We start from the raw sequence: 21,544 nt of genomic DNA, 5'->3' as shown, positions 1-21,544 counted from the left end.
CTTCATGGTACCAGACCGAACGTCGCAAAATCTCCTGATGGAGGAAAAGGGACTAGCACAGATTTTTAGCCCTCCAGTTTGGCTTAATCCCTTGCCCTTTAAAAGTCTCAACCAAGGACTTCTGTAAGTGATTTGCTAAAGCCTGGCCCTTTAAAATGGCCATGTACCTCTTCTGATGCTACGGAGGTTATGTGACTGCAGTATTGCCTGGATTTTCCTGGTGGCCTCTCCTGAGCTTTCCCACCATTCGTAGATAATAACATCTGACCCATAAAACTGGACTACGGTCATGGAGGTAAGAGACCTGCCCCAATCCAATAGAGGTAGATTAAAGAAAATCCAGCCTAGCCCAATGCCAGAACCTGAAACAATACAAAAGGAATGAGCTGAGTAGTACACATGACCTTTTTCTTCTTCTTGATAGTCCTTATATTCTCATGTGGAGCATGTAGAAAAATGAGAATGGTTGCTACTGAATGTAATATTAGGGTGTTCAGGACTGTAAGGGTTAACGTGGGACTGGAGAAACAGTACCACCCACATTATGATGTAGAGAGTCATATGAGAGCAGTAGACTGCAGTGGGGTTCGGGTAGAAATCAGCATGGAGGTAGCACCTAGTCGGGACTGTATCCTAAATATTGTTATATAGTTATGTGTTTTTAATAAACAATTAGTGTTCAACCATACTAGCCTCTAGACCTCTTCATGAGACAACATTCAACCTTATAACATGGTGGCAGCAGATGAAGGACCCCAAGATCCCTAAGAATGAAGAAGTAAAGAAGCACAGCTGGAGATCACCTAAGAATCTTTATTACAGGCATGGAGGCTGAAGGGCAGAAGGAAGATCCACTGTGCAGCATTAGAAGACTCCACCAGAGCATGTGGAGGTTCATTGCAAGACCCTATCAAAAGCAAAGTCAAAGATCTAGCCAGATCGCAAGAGGATGAGCAAACTCCCAAATAAAGACTGAACTAAGTTTTAAAATTTGGCACAATAATCAGGCAGCGCTAGCAGACCAATTGTTTTATCAAGATTGGGTGAAGAATGTTGCAGCCCAGATTACACACAGACAATAAAAAAATTAAAGAAAAGTCAGAGCAAAAAATCAGTTTCAATTCAATTGTCCAAGCTTAGGAAAGCAACTAGCTGACCAAAAAGATTCATTCAAAGATTTTCAGCAGAATCACTGGAGTTTAAAATATCTCTGTAACTGTGATGGGAGCCTACAAAATCCTGATAAGCATGGAAAGAGAAAAGAAATGATTACCACAATGCCATTTAAAAACAATTAAAGGTCTATTCCCTTGTGCTGAAAACAGCCATGGATGATAAATCAACAGTGCCGGACAAATTAAGGTAGATGGAAGGGCCCGACCAGGCACAAAATTGGGCATTATGGAGAAGGAGATTTTTAAGATACATGATAGCATTAGGTTTGAATAAGAAAACAGAGGCTGAACAAGTGAATACACAATTATATTCAGTAGATCGAATACCGATGACATAATTGCCAAATGAGGAATAAATGAATCTTCCAATAACTTTGAAGAGGTCATTAAGTCCTCTGACACCTACTTTAATCTAAGAAGCAATAAAATTTTGGAGCAAGCAAAATTTAGCAAAAGAGTTCAAAAGCTCAGGGAACTCGTAGACTCATAAACAAGTTATACAGGTTGGCTGAAGGCTGTGACTATGGTGACCTTAAGTCAAAGTTCATACAAGACCAAATAGTAGTGGGAGTGGCCATTGCTACTCCTTCAGATGTACTCCAATCTAAAGAAGATATGACTTTGGAAAAAGCCATCCAGAAAATCGGAGGTCCACAAGCAAAACCGATCCATTTTGTGTCACAAAGTTAAACCATGGTACACAGCAATCACAACGATCCAGCTCATCGCGCATCATTTCGATATTTTGTTTGGTGGGTGCACTCTGGTGGCGGCTGCACACCTGCTGAACTGTCAACGGCCTATTAAGTCTATTAAAACAGTAATTAAACGAGTTTAGAACACTACTCGTCTAACCTTCAGGTTGGCAGGCAGGTGAAGAACCCAAGCGACCTTCACATTTTTCAGGAAACCTCATCCATGAGCGGGATGAGGTTTCCTGAAGGTTTCATATAATAAGTAAATACATTTTCCATACTTCACAAACATGTCCCAGCTCATGTGACACTGTCACATGCGTGGACATGTTTAAATATATTTTTACTTTATTTATTGAAAAGTTCTATAATCCATTCAATCCCTCTGAGGTGGCTCCGTGCCTCAGGGAGATTTCTGCGCTCTTCTACACGCATGCGTGAAAGATGCAAGGCCCGACTCTCCCTCCTCCTCTGCCCACACAGGTAGTGCTGAGCGCTACTGGCCGTGCGTTACGCTGGGCGGGCCTTAATTGGCCAGCCCACATTAAATGGTGGCGCGCAGCCGATCGCGGGCAGGGATTGGCTCTGCGCCCACCTTCACCCACTCCAGCCCAGCCTGCCCACCATAGGAAAAATTCTCCCCCATAAAGCACAAAAGGGCAAGGAGACTCCAGGGCAAGGCAAGCAATACCCAAGGAAAACACAAGATGATGGCAGACCATGTTAGCGCTGTGATGCCAAAAGACCTCACAGGATCAAGCATTGTCCAGCAATCACTGTGAGGTATTTTCACTGCAACCACCTGGGATACTTTAGAAAGATGTGTAAGGCCAAAATTTCAAGCCCTGTAGAGGGTCCCAAACGAGTCCATAAGATAGAAGAAGTCCAAGAATGTCTCTTGGGAGAAATTAAGGATCCCAGATTCACATTGTGGAATGCCGACATATCTGTGAATGGTCACTTCACAGATTTCAAGTTAGACACAGGAGCGAGTGTGATGGTCCTGTCAGATCAGGAACAATTGCTAAAAAACCTCTGTTTACAGATGACAGACACACCACTGTATGGTCCAGAGGAATCCAAATACCAATCATAGGCATGATTCAAGAGCCACTCTGGTATGACGACAAGCAAATAATCAGAATTCTGTGTCCTCCACAACCAACCCTTTTCCCTCCTGAGCAGAGATGCCTGTGTTGCTCTCAACCTTCTCAAAACAGCAGAAGATGTCAAAACAACCAGTATGGTCAAATACACTGAACTGGAGACTTCCAATAAGTCCACCAATGCTGATGATCTCAACCAAGACTTCAGCTCTGAATTGTCCTTACTGTTTGCAGAGGGTCCTTTGCAGATGGGAGAAAATACTCTTCTTTGGTCAGACCAGCCAAACCTCCAGATAAGCACCAACATACTTAAAACAGAAGATACAGACGAGAAGGAGCAGCAGCAGAAGGTTGAGCCCAAACTTAAGAGTCAAACAGTTGTTGTCACAGAACCAGGAGAAACTATCGCAACAAAGCTGGAGCTTCAAGCTCATACACACAACATGAGCTCGATCCTGGAGCAAGAGAAAAGTGACCACCAACTCATCAAGACAAAGCTCAGGGAGGCACAAGTGCACACGAAGAAACAGAGTGCAGCATTAGAAGCTGAACTGCAGGTTGAGCTCAAGGATGAGGAACATACAAACATAAGGGAGGAAAAACTTCCACTTCCAAGAAGAACATGATGGACCCCACCAAAAAAGAAAACCCGGCCCACTCTATGAACGACCAGAGTGAACATTCCCTCCAGAACGAGAGGGATAAACCCATGGCATCCGACCAAGTAAGTCAGATTGTCAATAAAGAAAACATACAACACTAAGGAGCAAAAGAAGTGAACCAGATGTTGTCTCCCAAATACCACAACTCCAACTCCAGATCAACAAAATCAGCCCAAAGCAGCTGAGACTACCATTCCTCCAAAGCTGAAAAGAATGAGATCTGGAAGAGTCCTAAAGCTTCCAGACTATCTGAATCTGTAAAGTTAGAGATGTGGTGGGGGAGGAGGGGTCGCATATAAGTATTATTGCAAATACATTTGGGTAAAGACTTGGGGGATGCAGAGACATAGCATTAGGGTGTTCAGGACTGTAAGGATTAATGTGGGACTGGGGAAACAGAACCACCCACATTATGATGCAGAAAGTTACATGGGAGTAGTAGAGTGCAACAGTGAGTCTGTTAGAAGTTGACATGGAGATAGCACCTAGTCAAGACTTATCCTATATGTGTATATAGTTATGTGTTATTAATAAACAGCGATTGTTCAACCATACAAGCCTCTAGACCTCTTCATGAGGCAATAAACAACCTTACAACAATGACTGACTTGGGCCTGAATTTTTCCCGTGTCGGGCGGGCTCGGTGGGAGCAGGCAGGGGCAGTCGTGGAGCCAATCTGTCATTTTATGCAAGCCGGCCAATTAAGGCCCACCCAGCATAAGACATGAGCGGTAGTGAGTGCTACCTGTGCGGGCGGGGGGAGAAGGGGGAGCCAGCGCTCTTTCGTGCATGCGCGCTTCAGCACGGAGCTGCCTCAGGGAAATAGAAGCACTTTTGAAATAAATAAATAAACAGAATAAAAATTTAGTTAAACTTTCCCCCTCATGTCACTGTGTGGCATGAGATGGGTCATGTTTTTATATTTCATAAAATGGTTTTATTCAATTCATAAAAGCTTTAGGAAACTTCTTCCCGCTCGTGGATGAGGTTTCCTAAAAGAAGTAAAGGCCGCTTGGCCTTTTTGCCTTAAGGTTGGATGGGCAGCGTAAAGTTGGCCTTAATTACTTCCTTGATAGCATTAATAGGCCTTATAAATATCGGTGGGCGTGCAGCTGACTCCGGCGTGCAGCTGACTCCAGCGTGCGACTGCCAAATGAAACATCACGAGACAGCGCGATAACCTCAGGATGCACGCCCGCGTCATTTTACGTGCTGACGTGTCAGGCCCACCCCCACACACTGACTGAAAAATCCTGGCCTTGGAATTATGGTAGGTATCCATGTCATTATGCCAGGATGTTGAAGCCAGGAGTACACACAAACACACAAGTGAAGGTCAGGAAAAGACTAGCTGATCCATTGAACTTGTTTGTTTGACTTCTACACACATCACCCTATCAACCCTTCCCCCAACCCCATCCCGCACACACCAATAACAAGGAAGAATCTCCACTTGAACCAAACTAATGTTTCTATATTTTCCAGATGTTGATAATTTAAGAAAGACTGCTGGATAATACATGATTCGTTTGTATTCAAGGTCAACTTCTGCTGACTTTAGAAAACATTTTTTTTAATTGTATTTTTTTAAGAAATCCCTTAGTTTCAGATTAAACTTTAGACACAAAAGTAAAAGAGTATTGTCATCTCCTACAGATTTCTGTCAACTTTTGAAAGGTTACAATGGAATGTGTTTCTTTGCTTTTAATTTGTGAAGTATCATCTTCCACAAACATAAAAAGCAGCACTCGAAAGTAAAATTTCTGCCAGTTTATATACAGGCACAGGGCAGTCTACTGAAGAGTCATTTCTTGTCAAAAGCAATTTACATCTATGGACCAATTTTGGGATCAAATAACAGTGAAAAGGTGAAATCCTCATAAGAATAATTTTAATTGAGAGTAAGTTTTTTGCTTCAGAAGGGACAATGCTACTTTTTCTGAAGAGGAACTCGATACACTCTACTTGATATTTCTATAACCTAAGGCTTTGGTATTCTTTCAATTGTATGAATCTACCCTCAGGCAAAATCTTAATATGTTTGGAGGAATGCCAGTGAAAGGATTAAATATTTTAAAGTTTCCTGTTGCTTAAAAAAGTCAGTTTTTGACCCTGAATGTCCACCAATGCAATTTCTTAAGTGCTAATTATTCTTTGGCATTTCCAGAACAGGGAAACATTGCAAGGAAAATTTTGCAACACAACCTCCAGTTCTGTGCAAGCTATTAAATGCTGAAGCATAAACAACCAATCTTGTGGCCTGGACATTTAGATAACTTAAAATCAACACATTCAATTTTAAAACTCTCTCTGGCCGGGATTTTCTGGCTCCGTTGTGGCAGGACCCGCCATGGGAGATTTGGATGCCCATCCAAAAGTTCATTGACTTGCAGCAGGACTGGACTGTTTCCTAATCGGTGCAGTTAGGCCAAAATATTTGCACTTGGCTTTCTATAAACTAGAGATCCTATTTTTTTTAAATCAAAATCTTTGTGCCACAATCGGGTCATTCAATTGAAGCAAATGTGATGAAGCATGTTGAACAAAATTATATACTTACACAAAATGGATTGAACTTCTAAACTGAGCCACTCCCTTGAGGCACAGTTTTGATAGTGGATTAACCATATTTAATTTGTTGAGGATTAAAATGAGATAAAATGGGAAGGAGGAGGATTGTATATTTACGTTTAGAGTCTAGATACCAAATTAGCAGTCGATGGGAGTTGATTTTATATATTGAAATTCAATGCCTGAATGAGGATTTTACTCATAAAGTGGGATGAATTTCCCCGCAGCTAACTTTGCACTCTTAATTTTTAATACTTTTAGCAATTGATGTTTTAGTGCCACTTCAGGCTCAATTGGTAAATGCCACTACCCAGTGCAGAACTCAGCTCTACAGATCAGCAAGATCGGAGATTTGATATTTGGTGTTTATTTTGTTAATTGATCTCAGCAGGAAAGTTGTGCACTATAATTGTTCACTGTGCCACTGGAATAGACAGGAGAGTAGGGGTGGCTGGAATGGTAAGGGGAACAATATTAACCAGGTACATTGACCCTATCATTATTCATTATTCCTTTTGTATGTTCATTTATGGGGTGTGGACATAGTTGGAAATTTTTTGGTTTAATTGCCCTAGAGAAGGTTGTGGTGAGTTGCCATCTTAAACTGTCACCAGTGGTATGGTGAAGATACTCCCATAGTCTTGTTAGGTAGGGATTTCCAGGATTTTGATTCAGTGACGGTGAAGAAACAGTGATATATTTCCAAGTTAGGGTGGTCCATGACTTGAAGGGGAACTTGAAAGTGGTAGTGTTGCCATGCACCTGCTGTTCTTGGCCTTCTCGGCAGTAAAGAGCATGAGCTTGGGAACTGCTGTCGAAGGAGTCTTCAGGAGTTCCTGCAGTACATCTTGTAAATGATATACCATGCAGACATGGTCCGGTGGTGGTGGAATCAGTGAATGCTTAAGATGATAGATAGAGTGCCAATCAAATGAGCTGCTTTGTCTTGGATGGCGTTGAGCTTCTTGAGTGTTGTTGGGGCTGCACTCATCCAGGCAAGTGGACAGTATTCCATCACAGTCCTGACTTGTGTCTTGTATATGTTGGAAAGGTTTGGAGAGTCAGGAGGTTAGTTGCTCGCTGCAGAATTCCCAGCTTTGGACTTGTTCTTGTAGTGACATAATTGATGTGGCAGATCTAGTTAAGTTTCTAGTCAGGATGTTGAGTTGGAGGATTAGGTGACAATGGAAACCAAGAGGAGGTAAGGCTATCTCTAATGGAAGGTAATCATTGACTGACCCTTGTGTTGCATGAATGTTACTTGGAAAATGTGTGTCTACAGGTGTAGGATGGCATACAAGGTGAAACTCAGCTCTAACGCTACCAAAAGTCTAATAACTTGTTAACATTCACAGCCTAGGCTCATACATCCGGGGTGACAATTCGGACAGAGTTCTGAAGGGTGACTAGTTCCTGAGGATCTACAGTCAAGCTTGAGTCAGCACATTCAGGAGGAGAACAGAGATAGTTTGAGGGTGGGTGGAAACATTTTTAAAAGATCCAGAAATGTGCAGCATATTTTATATTTGGCTTTTGTTGAATAAGTTTGGAAACTTCATTCGTTTAATCTGTCACAAGAGGTTTTTTTTTCTGAAAACATAACTCAGCTTATTTTAAAAATTAATTTCTATGATTTCATGCAGAATTTTATACAGCCTGATCATAAAAGTTTTTTCAGATTAAATGCACCTTTTGTGTGTTTTAAGATAGTGGTCCTGCCAATACCGTGTTATCACAAGTTAACCATCTACCAGTGATAGCTATTTCAAATGCAGGTTGACTATGGAGTTCATTAACTGTTTACATTGATTTCCAATAATATTTTAGCATAAAAATTCAAAAAAATCAATTCTTTTAGAACAATTTGTGATAAACCATACAAGTCTATGGAGTAATGTTTTCTGCTCTGAGTGGTTTACTGCTGATAAGAATGCTTCAGGAATCAACCTGCAGTTGATTAACAGCAAAATAATTAGATTTTAGTAATTTCTGCATGGTTCTTTGAGAACAAGAAAAAGAAAGTAGCCTCAAGGCACAGTGTGTCAGTTAAGGTATTTCAATGTGACCTTCTCACTTAAAGCATGGAGTTACAGGAAGGGCAGAACTAGTCTGCAGCAAATCATACTGCAAGTACTGAATGAAAGCAGGGCTAGTCTAGAGCATCCACCCCCTGCCTCTGGTACCAGGGTGTTTCCATTGTAAAGAGATGATTCTCGAATGCCCGAGAGTAAAAGATGAATTTCCTGGAGTATTGACAATTTTCAGTTTTGAATTTTGCAAAGCTTTATGAAGCAAGGTACAGACAAAATAACTAAATATGTATGTTGGCATTCAATCAACAGTGCAGTCATTATTGCTTCTCGCTGAAAAAGAACCTTTCCAACATTTTCAACCTCTGGCCTCTTTCAGATGAGATTACTAAAAAAGCACCATTTTATTCAATAGAATAATGTCCACTGGGAACAAAGTTAAGACGGGAAAAACTCATTTAACTTGGTATTAAGCATTGAGATGAATTCATAAGTTCATGGTGAAATTTATAATGAATGGGAAAGAAACTAAAACCTTCTCAATAGTTGAAAGATTGTATTGGTTTTCAATTTTATGGCAATTTAACTTCAGATCATTTTCAAAACGCTAATAATTTTATGATCTGCTTGTATGACATTCTGAATGAAATCCTGGAAATGTATTATGTACTTAATAAGTCATATTAATGAAAAAGGAATGAGATAGGTACCTTTACTATGATATGATTGTATCAATCTTTTGTACGCTATAAAACGGCAAACACACTCTCAGCGCACATTCCAATTGCAAAAGAGTTTGCATTTCTGGCAAAAATAGCCTGTGATTTGCCTTTTATAAAATTTGATATTTAAGTCTGTTCATTATTGTTTAACTGTGCCTACAAGAGAAATGTAAGCTCTGTACTAGAAAGCATTAGCAAAAACAATGTTTCCTTTCTGTAAGTGCTACAACTCGTGTTCAAGGGAAACGCTATTGGAATCAGTTGAAACACTTCTGCAAACGCTAAGAGCTAAATCTCAGTTTATTAGTTATGTCACGTTAAATGAATTCTCTACAGAAAGGCTAGAGGTTTTGGTTCCAAGGAACCCTTGTTTACATGAATCTATATAGCATTTCATATCAGGAAGTGACTGAGCATTGCTTACTGACCTTTAACAAACTGAAGGCAGTAACAAATTTGTGTTCAGTTACAGTTAACATCTCAGCTTGGGATTGACCAAAACAATTTTATGGTACTACTTTGGCAACTGTACTTTGTCCACAATTTTAGTGTGCTAATAAAAAACGTTACCGCTAACACAGCCTCCTGTATATTGTATTTTTAATATTCCAAAGAGTGACTACCTGGTCAACTTGTCTCAACAAGTAAAAATTTCATGAGCAATCAGAAGCCAGTCTAATTATGGCCTTTGCTCACTCCACAACTATTCTAAAACACAGCATTAAAAAACATTGTCCCCAAAAGCATACAGGTCTTCTGGTGAACTCCCCCATAACTTCAGCTCAAGTTCAGCAAAAGGTCCCACAAAATATGCCGGAGCTTGGAAACAGTAGGCCACTGCCTTCCTTGCAGGTTTTGAGAAACCCTGTATGTCCTTACGCATGGTTTCTTGCAAAGGACGGAAGGCAAGGAAATGGAGTTTCTGCTTTTCCTGCCTACTAGCCCAATGTTAATAATGTGCTCTTCCACTGACCTAGCAATCTTGGCATAGTCAGTGCTGGGGATACTGTAACTGCAATTCCAGGGTAACTACTGGGATGGTGGCCTGTGACAACTCGGAATCAAGTGTGACAACTTGGAATAATCTAAGCTTAACCTGAAATTGACTGCATCTGTAGCAAGTATACATACCATGAAACCATTTCCTGTGGCTGAAGTGGAATCAATGTTTAAAAATGTGTCATAAATACCTTAAATATACTTTGGGACCTACATCACAGTGGATCTGCAACATTATTCTAGCAACCTAGAGTTCTAGTCACGTTTAGTGCGTGCGACAGTGCTTGGAAAAGATGGTCCTGCATCACAGCATGTGTTTAAAAGATCTCCTACAGCTTCCTATTATAATTCACTTTCTTATCAACTTTACTAATCATTTGGAAGTCTTATTAGTTGCCAGAAGTCAGTACCTAAAAATCTGTGCCCGTGTTTGTGCGTTTCATGGCATTCTACTCTGCAACAGTAGAACTGCGCAACATAGCTTTATCTCCCTGAACACATTATATTCAAATTAGTGATTGCTTGCTACAGTATATCTTCAACATACAGTATAAGATTCAGTGAGAGTGGAGATTATATGCTTTAAGATTCAAGACACTAGTTTCCATTGATCTGTGAGATAGATCGACTCCACTTTATGGACTAACAATAGAGGATTAGCTCTACCATGGTAGGTAGTCATTTCATTATAATAAGAGTTGTATTTCCAAATTCATTTAAATTGTAAGTGAAGTGGGAGACTGGAATTGTTTCACTCTAAATGGAAATTCACTATATCGAGTTCACTTTTAGCAAGTTCCACTGGATAAGCCTTAATGCTGCATCTGTACTGATTGCTGGAAGGTAAAGTAGTAAAAGCTAAAATGATATGAGTATTAAATTTAATCATTTGACTTAATTATATTCAAACTTCCATTATAACAAGGGAAAACACCTGAAAACCGAACTATGGAACTCATCAAATAAGCATTATAAATTCTTCCTAATTTACAAATGACCCAGAACTGTATGGGGACTGATAACACCAAAGAAGAAGTATACAATTTCTCTTTTCCTGGCCAATATTTTCAACTGGCCCTACAGCTGGCTTAAAGTAAATAAGCAAATAAACTTGAAAACATCACAAACTGCTCCCAGTGCATGAAATGTAATATTTGTCGTCATGGTTCACAAAATTGATCATCTATGCAAACTTATTCCAGCTGCTACTGACTAGGACAATAACCAGAAAAAAAATCTACACTTAAATTATATAAATCAGATGAAGATAATCGTATTCAACATAAACAATCCTAGTCTATATAAAAAATGTGCAACCTTAAAGTGCAGTTGACTAACAAGGATCAACTAACACCAGAACCCAGGTATAATTCTCATTACCCCTGGTACAGCAGTAAAATGCTTTGATGTTAACAATACCTTAGGTGCATTTACTATAGACTCACATGGCATAAATTCTTTACAATTCTGTGAAACAGTGCTTTCGTCAATCACAAGTTTTATGTTCTTTTGTAAAAGTACCTGATACCATATTATTTTGTCTTCAGTTTGTAACAGAACTTCTAAGAACTTGAGTTATATGTAAATCTGAGGAATGAAATGAAATCTGTTCTGTGACCTTTTGTAACTTTAAATTTAGGTGTACACATCTGACGGTGCACCAGTACATCCAAATGAGTTACTAGTAAATTGAAGTTTTTTTCATTTTCTTATCAGTGATGTTATAAATATTTTGCTCTCTTCTGCTCATATGGTCTCAATCATCAACCTTCATAATATTTTCATATGAAAATTATTTACATTAACTATGACTATACAACCCAGGTAAAGGCTTTTTTTAACCATTGTATCATTTTACATTTTTAATATATCCATTCTGGCCGCTACATAACTTGAATGCGGATCTGTTTGGAATAAGTCAAAATAAGTCCACATAAAAAACGTTGTGTCAATTCTACGTCAAAGAAAGCTAAAGGGGGAAATTGTTAGCATGAAATTTAGATCAATGTAGGCATTTATTCTATTTCAAAATTAGACAGAATTACATAAATAAAAATAAACACTACAATGCTTAGTAATCACTGGGCTATAACCTTGAAAAATAATGATTAAACTCAATCTTACCAAAAAAATATATTACATATTGGATTTTAATTTGTATATTTTACTTTGCATGTCATGGTTACAAAATACCTTTTTACTTTGAATAGTTTTTGAGTCATTAGTTTTGTATTCCATATTACAGCGTATCAATTTAGCATGCTAACAAATTATCTGATTTTTTAATGTATTAGATTGATAAATAAGTAAAACAGATATGAACATTTGGATAAGTTAGATTTTAGTTATCCTAACATAGACTGGATAAGTCAAAGTTCAGGTCAAAATAAGGAGGTGCTCTTGGAACACATCCAGGATTGTTACCTTAATCATGATATTATGCGTTCAAAAAAGATGCAGTCCTGGATCTAGTTCTAGGTAATGCAGCAGGTAATTTACACACAGAATGAAAATGGGATAAATTCTGTAAGTGGTATGGGATCCATTCTCCCTAGGCAATATTTAACCAAACAATAAAAACTAAAATGTCGCTAAAATGTAACAAAGGAGATTGTTTTAACTAGCTGGTGAATTAGTACCAAGTGGGTATAAACTGGATAGTTCCTTGAAGAATGAAGGGGGAAGTTGCAAGTTTTTTTCACAAAGAAGCTTAATAGAACATGAAACACTTTATCACATGAAGCTGTTAGTCAGAGGCTATGGGCCAATTTTTTTCTAATCAGACCCGCACACAACGGGGAGGGCAGTAATAGGCTAGAAACCTGTTTGTTCTGTCAGTCTGCTTTGCCATGGATCTTTAACCCCAGCCACAATATTAGCATGCCGCTTCTGGGTTTCATCACCAATCATAGATAGTGGGCGGGATGACATGCCAAATCTGTCAACGGAATTTTCATAAAGGAAGCCTGGCAAGAGTCAGAATGGCTGAACTACATTGATTCATGAGGCATCAACAATCACCCCAATGGAAAGGAGATGCAGGAAGTCTGCTCCCCAGTCTCTCAGTCTTGCCTGGAGGTCCTGCTGGAGGATCTGAGGGACGGAATGAACTAATGTTTGCCAGGAATACAAGGAAAAGACCATCCTGTCCAACCAAACAGATGAGAATGGAAGTGGCCGAGGAAGTGAGCAGTAGAGAATGGTCCCTCCAATCTGAAGACACTGCATTGAGAGGGTCCAGAACCTCACGAGGGTGAAAAAGGTGAGTGGAGTATCACCTTCAGGTACCAAGCTCCACATTCTGACTTTCCCAGCATTCTCCTGCACAGTACTGCACAAACCATCACATCTCTCAACTCCACTCATTCATCTCTTCCCAGGCACTTCCTTACATCCCCATCTGAGCAGCCAACAGTCACATTTACCCTCAGCTTTGTGCCATGTCATACTATGTCTCACTGTCACATTCCACAAGTGTTGTTCTGTCCTTAAGACATTTCAAACATTCCTTGGAGGTGAAAAGAGCACACAGAGGCAGAGACCAGAGATGAGGGTGAGGTTGGTGGGTGGGTGGGTGAGTCCCTCAGTAATCGCCATCTTGGCAGCCAGCAACAATGCATGCCTGTCTGATCCACTAGGAAGCAGGTCTTGTTCCAAAGCACTAGAGATGTCAGCAATGATATGCCGTGAGAGCCTGAACTCATATGTTGAAAGAGGTGTTCCTCTGCCTTTAGATCAGAGGGGGGGGCGTGGTGTTTCACCTCCATGAAACAGCATCTCAGTGCCCATGCCACCTGCCCTATGAAACAACATATGGCTGCATAAGCTGCTCCCGTGCCACAGTGAAGGCTGCCAACAGGGAAGTGAAGATCAAGGTAAATGAAGTTCAAGGCAGGTGAATAGCATAGCGCTTCCTTGTGGGCGTCATGCTGGGCGGGCCTTAATTGGCCCGCCCATGTAAAATGGCGGCGCATCCCCGATTGGGGGCAGCGATCAGAGGCGCATCTCCATGTGCCGCTCCTGAACTTCCCCCCCCCGATGGGGGGAAATTCTGCCCACAATGTACACAGATTAGACCTGGAAGGAGCAGATCTAAACTTTGTGGAGTCCTGTGGAAATGTGTTGTACCCTTTTGTGGATATAGGGTGCCCGTTTTGATATGGCCCTGATGTGGACACTTTTGGGGGATATCAGATGCCCCTTGGGAGAGGAAAGGTACCCCTTGGGGGAGGTAAGGTGCCCTCGGGATTGTTAAATGTAGACATCAAAGTGTATAAAAAGTGCATAAATTCATTGACTGTCAAACTCATTGGAACTGTCAAAAGGGTCAAAATGAACTGTTAAAGGCAACTGTCAAAAGCAGCTGTCAAGCTGTCGAGGCATTTACAACTTCTGCTCTTTAAACCTTTGAAAAAAATGTCTGGCATGTTTTAAAAAACCATTGCTTGCTATTTCACTCTGCCTGTTGACAAACCTAAGATCTACCATTACTGGATTAGTGCTGCATGAATGATTTCACAACCTTCCATTATCACAGTAGAGTGCCTGCCATTACACAGTTTGATTGACAGCTTCGAGTGTTGTAGACTCTTTGAAGCGGGATTATGAATTAGAATGCTCGTTTTATAAGGAATTATGCACTGGAATGAAATATTTGTCCTTATAAGGGATTATCTAGTTGAATGAATGTAAATGTAATTAATGGGATTTTAAGAATGCGGAGTTTTTTTTAAAGTCTGCAACAGACAATTGGAACATTATTTTGTTTCATCTTAGCATGGCCACTGAGGTCTGCCCATGGTGGATACTGGGTGAGTTGGCATGGTAAGCATAAGGGCAAAGGGTGGTGGGTTGGGGGACATGATTTGGCATGAGTTACCACTAAGTTGCCATAGGGGCTGTAAAGGGCCATAGGATGTGTGGGGCATGGGTTTGCATGGATGGGGCATGGGTCTGTGTGTGGGGGCGAGAGAGTGTGTGGAGTGAGCTCTGGAGGAGCCAAGTTTTACTGTTTTTTTAATAACTTCAACACAGTGCTGGAACACGGGCAAGCCTTCCACCTCTGCACCCGGCAACCTCTGCACTCGTTCTAGGTTCACCCGATCAGACTCCCAGAGAACCCTGCTAACCCAGATCGAAAATGCCAACTTCCGGGCACTTTTTCCCAGGTCGGGTTTGGGGAGCCGGGAGATATCCAAATTCCATGCTCCCAATCTGGGAACAAAAATCCAGGCCTGTAAATATTGTAATTACTTACCCCATAGCTCCACAGAGGTTTCCCACTCACCTGTAAACATACCCTGGTTAAACCCATATTGGCTTCACGATCTGACACCACTTATCAGAGCTTTATCCGCCCCCACACCCGCACCACCAACCCCCCCCTCCCCCAGCCTGCACCCAGACCCATCTCCCATTGACAGTTAAACTTCTGTCCTATGACTCCATTTAAAAATAAATTGTTTAAACATTTTAAAGGGAGAGAGTAAAAGGTAGAAGAATGGAATTAGAGTCATGAGTTCCAGTTAAACTGTTCACACTGGCAAAACACAATAGAACAAATGGCCTCCTTCTGTGCTGTAATTTATATAAAAATCAACTGTCTTGTTTTAAGTCACCACACAGTGCAATAATTACCTCGACACATTTTCCAATATTTGAAGTCTATGTTGAACATCATCAACAAACCTGCCTTGAATGACTTCAACTCCATGGAAAATGTAATTAACAACTACACAACTTGCCACCAAGTGTTAAAATTAATCTCAAATATGATGTGCCTATCAGATCTGTGTCATTCAACTGGCCTATGATAAGTGGCTCAGTAATAGTTCAATACTATAATGAGACGGTTGTAGCTTTGAATGAGAACTATAATTTGGACACACTCCATGGCTGTGTTAATCATTTTTGGGATATTATAAGAATACTGTACTATCAATTTTTTAACAGTTCTGGAAAATCTTAACTTTATTCAAGTAACTTAATTATTCATTTATATTTATTGGAAGGTTTTATTCTCTGAAAATTTAATTTTCTTCACTAAAACGTCTGGTAAAAGTAAATAATTAAGAGGTGTTGTAAATTTTTCTCATTCTTCAGTACATCTTTTTTAACATGATAAATGAACGGTTCAAAACATTTGTTTTTGGTGGATTGAAGGTATCCATTACAGATTTTACAAAGTTTTAATTCCCTATAAATTTATATAACTACTTGCACAGTTGTCAGCCACATTGCGGTAAGTATTCATGCTTGAGGAACAGGAAACTATGGGCTGCATTTTGCAGGGGGGAGGGGAGTGTGGGAGGTGTTGCAGACAGCTCGCCCCACTCCAGCGCCTCCCTGCCCCCAACAGAAGGAAAGTCAGCCAGAAGCAGACACAACCAGAACAAGCCCACCCCACAGCCATAATACGATGGGGTCGTGGGGCCAGCTAAATTGGTTGAGTGTGGTACTCAGTGGCTGTAAGTCTTGCCTCAGGAACTCCTGGCCAATCTGAGTGGCCAACAGCTCCAGCAGTCCCGCCAATGCCAGAGTTCAGAAGTGCGCATTGCCAGGATTGCAGGAAGGAGGACAAAGAAGATCATGCCTGCCCCAGATAGGTAAGTCCCAGGTCTTAGGGTGTGGAGGGATCCCAGAGTCTAGGGAAGGGACAGGAAGGTCAGGGGGTGGGTTTTGGAGGCCAGGCAGTGCGGAATAAAGGGGCGGTGACACCTTGGTAGGGTGATGCCCATGATGCGTGTAGGACACCCCCTCCACCCCCACCAAAAGAGGTGCCTGCTTCATACCAGCTCTTTTTCATGTGTACCACAAAAAAACAGCCTGCCCAGTCTTGGCTGTGCCTGCCCACACCTGCCATATTTTGGCATGAGCAGCGTATTATCCTGGTCATTAGGGTTGCTAACAAGCCTAATTAACCTTTTATTACTTATTTGCACACAGCAGGTGGGCTGCCAATTTCAGCACCCACCCACCTCGCATGTTATGGCAGTCAGCTCAGGGTGGGCGGGCAGCTCATGGGCTACCCACCTGATCTATTTTATGTGCCCTTTCCCCCACCCCACCAAAAACACACCCAGTGGGGGCATGTAAAATCCAGCCCTAGGTAAGAAAGCAGCTACCAGTATTTCTAGTTTTAACTGTATTTTAATAAGTGAACTTGAAACAAAGCAGCATAAATATTTTGCTATTACTTTCATTTGGTAAATTATACTCTTTTTAACTTTGAGCATTGACAGGGAAGAAGCAAAACAACTTTATATTTTTAAATTCATGATCTTTAAATCCTATATTGAAATAACACTTTTTTTGATCCAAGCAATAAAAATGTTACAATGGCAAAATAAAACCTGAAAACAAAGGCCCTTAAACGATGCTGTGAAACACTGATACATGACTGTTTAACACAAATCTCTCAAATTCTCCTGTTAATTTAGCACAGGTACGAACCCAGATAAAATAAATTGATTCTGTTTTTCCTTAAAAGAGCAGGGAGAGGAATTTCAGATAAATTCTGTGTTTGGGGACTCAGAACCTGCAGTGTAATTTCTGAGCAAATTAAATTGTTAACCTGGCTACTTGAATTACTGTAGGTGAATGGCATTCAATGGATACAAACAGAAGTTGGAAAGTCAGTAAGCAAAGATATTAACATTTTTATTAGCATAACTACAGAAAAAAATCCAGAAAAGTGTCACTCATTTTATCCAAGCCAGGTTAGTTTCCCTGACATTTACATTTGAAAGCTAGAAAAATTCAGATTTCTGCAAAGAAAGGCATTGATCTGAATAGGCAGGCAGGAGAGATGATTGTACCTCCTCCAAACTTAATTGAATGAAAATAAAAAAGGGAAATCTTCAAAAACACACAAGACATTTCACATGCACACTGTTCATTTGCCATCAGCTGATTTAAAAATAACATCTAATATCTGATGATCTAAGGATCATATTCATATCTTGAAATTAAAATTTTAGTGTTTGTGAAATGTCATGAATGAGAGAATTCTTCAGAAGTAATGAGAAATTATTGAAAGATCTAGAATGTGAAATTGGTCTTTGACGATTATGCAAAACAGGTGCTTAAGAATTAGTAGTACATTTTACACCTTACCTGATTATTTCATTCTGATTATTTTGTTTTTATATACTGGCAATTATCAATCGATAATTACAATCAACACCGAATAAATAAATTAAAAACAATAGAAGTGGAAAAATTGGAATCTAATACACTAACAGGAATGTAAATTAAAGAATCACTGTGCTATTTGATTCTATCTAAATGCTCCTTTGTTTTCGGCTAATATTTTGCTTGTTTATGATTTGTAAAAAAATACTTTGAAGGTAGTGTGATCGTGTTACTTACGTTATATTTAGATTAGGTATCTAGATATATATCTAAGTAAAATGCACAATCATCACGTAATTCACTTCTGGTGGTGCCAATTTAACAATATTCAGGGTTGAGACTGAGCAGCATTTTAATAGTGACAGAGAAACAAAGGGCTCTTAGCATAAAATTTATGAAATCAAGTTCTAATTTGAAGTAAATGAAACAGTATTGCAATGCCCGCACAGATTCTGTGAGGAAGTGTTGAATTAAATTGCTCCTGACATCATTAAAATCACAGCCGTTAAGAGTAATTTGATGTGAATAAACAGTAAAATTTTCACAGCTAGATATCACACAAAAAGCCCATGGTACTGGTAAAGTCAGTGAAGGAATGCTGCCTTTAATACTGAAGCCCATCTGTGAAAACCATAGACCATGTTAAGTGAATCAAATTTTCTGATGGACGATTATATTTCATTTCCCTTTCCTCTGAACCAGAAAACTGCACTGTATTAAAAAAATACATTTTATTCACAGATTAATAATCCATCTTTTGCCGCTGTGGTGCATCATCTCAAGAATCAAATTGCTAGCAAAAGCTATACCATATTTCATTATTTTTAACCTAAATAAGGTCTTCCTCATACATATTTTCATGCAGTGAATTAACATTCTTGTTTCAAACTCCACTGACAGTTTTTAGATTCAGAAATGTATTATACAGGAGCTGATGACATACTCCTTTCTGACCCTTACACATTTGCTTTCTGTCACTTACAGAACATGCTGTCAGTGGAATCCTGATAAATGCTCTTGAAGATGTCACAGCAAAGCTTGGCCTTAATGCGAAACACATGCGGGTCAGTAACCCTCCATTCATCATCAAGAAGAGGGTCAAGCTACTGCTGGATCATTGATGGTCAAAAGCAATTAACCCTTTCATTTACTATTTCTGACAGAAGTATTCGGACTGGGATTCTCCATTGCCCTAGATTAATCACCAATATTGGCAGTTTCATTTTTTTATTGCTTTACAACCTGTTAATGTCAGAGTAAACTTTGACAGGTCAAAATAATAGGAAAAAAATATAATAATTGATTTCCAAAACTGCATTTTGTATATGGCTTGAGGCTATTTCCTCTTTAAAGATCTGTTAAATATTTTGACATTTACCTTGCTTTTTTCACCTTATATAATCTCAGTACTTCCATTAAAGTCAGTGGAAAAAAAATGAGCGACATGTAAAACGGGCAGCTGATCCAATCCCGTCAATTTCTTGTTGATCGGGTTAGGTTAAAAATATCCCCAGAGAGTTTCCTTTCTGTGGGTGTCCTTGTGGACTAGTCATCTATGTGGCACTTTATCAAAAGCTTTGCTGCAAGCTGATTAAACAACGTCCACTGTGTTCCCTGTTCCACAGAGTTTGTTATCTCCTCAAAGAACTCTAACAGATTTGTCAGGCATGATCTCCCACTTATAAAGCCATGCTTTAATGCCCTGTTTCTCTAGGTTCCTTCAGAACGCCATCCATTGCTTTCCTGATCTTCTTCATCTCAGTTATTTTTTAATGGATTGTGTGATTACACCAAAGATATTTTTAGATTTCTCTATGGTCTGTAGAATGTCTCAGTAAGGTCTCTGGTGTACACATTCCCACTCTCCATAGGTTTTCCACATAGCTTTGGTGCCTGATCCAGTGTGTCAATTTTGTTTCCCTTCTCTTCTCTGCAAAATGTTCAGTTAATACAGTGATCATAAATATACACAATTTTTGTGATGGAAGGGGAACAGACCTTGTTTTGAACAAGTTCATTGTCACTTTCTCAGACTTTTAAACTCAACCCTCCAGCGATGCAGTTCAAGATGTTGTTTTGCCCATTTTGTAAGGCTGCCAACACACTGCTTTTAGTGAGTTATCTATGAGTACCCCCAAATAATTTTCCTGTGCTCTATTTCGTACATTAATCCCTTTTACCTTGTAGGTTAATTCAATGTTCCCATTTTTGGATAAATTTACTGACAAGCAACATGTAGCACTGATTATGTGACCAGTGTTCCTTTTCAGAGTGGGCCAGTAAATTTAGCCTCCTCGCTCAACAGCTTAGTCCCCTTCCCCAGTCTGATCATTTGTACTATTCCACCACATTAAATGGCATGTGCCACTTGCCAGGCTAGCTGCCTAATCCAATAAAATAAATTACCCTTTGTTTTACATGAAGTTTCAGAAATATTTTGATTTTCTATACAGTATTGCATCACTGATGTTATTTATTAGGTTCTTTAACCCTTTGCAGTTACTTGCCCTAGTGGTTCAATGTACAACTTAAGTACGGTATTGCATCAATGCTTTTGGAGACCAAAATCAAATATTAAAAAAATCACAAAGTCAAAAATGAAAAGGTAGGACATGCAATTTTCAAAAATTTGTGGTTTGCTAAATAGTGGTGAGCATATTGCTTTTGATAGACATATTATTCTCAAATGTCTATGACTCCCTTCCTTATCGACTAAAATATGGCTAAACAATATGTAAATTAGAGAAAAATTGCATGAAATGATTTGTTGCATCTCAATTGCATCGTTACTCAATCAAAAGTGAAAATTTGGATTACTCCAGTACCTGGGACAAACTATTTAGTTTAAAAAATCAGAACTCTGATTGGAACTATAAATTACATATCTAATAAGTAAGGAACAGGGCATATTCAATAATTCTGCAGTTACAGAGATCAAATTTTATTTTTCCTACTAGTTGAAAAAACTTCCATTTGAATTCACAATGTATGAAGTTGACAATTACTTCAATTTGTGGTGTTATACTCCCTCCTACTCATGCACTGGAAACTTTAAAATGATATCACGTTTTTTTTAAATTTAAAGAACATTCCTTGCATGTTAATGAAAGGCAGAAAGAAAAGGAGAAAAAACTGTTACCCATAATATTTCAAAAATGGAGACCATAACAATTGTTAAGCAGCAGAATCAAATAACAAATAGTTGATTTAATGTTTCAATGTATTGTGACACAAAGGCAGGATAGGATTTTTCAATATTGGCTGCACCTTCAGGAGAGGTACCGGTTGAAGAACATTTACAGCATTACTAGGAGATGAAATCCATTGGGAAAGTCTTCCAGGCAGGTTTTATTTTCCTCCTAATTACAAGCTTTTACACTGCAGTAGGGACATATGTCAGGTGAGTTTTAATAAGCCAGCCAGTCTCCTATGATATTGGTCAAGGTAATCT

General features: G+C 39.5%; 1 protein-coding gene across 3 annotated transcripts in view; it reads right to left on the bottom strand.

The window, feature by feature from the left end:
* Window positions 1-21,544, bottom strand: part of pax3b (paired box 3b) — an 88,226-nt gene that overhangs the window by 2,689 nt on the left and 63,993 nt on the right. The window lies entirely within an intron of this gene.

The sequence above is a fragment of the Carcharodon carcharias genome, chromosome 2 (assembly GCF_017639515.1).
Source record: "Carcharodon carcharias isolate sCarCar2 chromosome 2, sCarCar2.pri, whole genome shotgun sequence".
Lineage (NCBI taxonomy): Eukaryota > Metazoa > Chordata > Chondrichthyes > Lamniformes > Lamnidae > Carcharodon > Carcharodon carcharias.
This window is presented reverse-complemented; position numbering and strand designations above follow the sequence as displayed.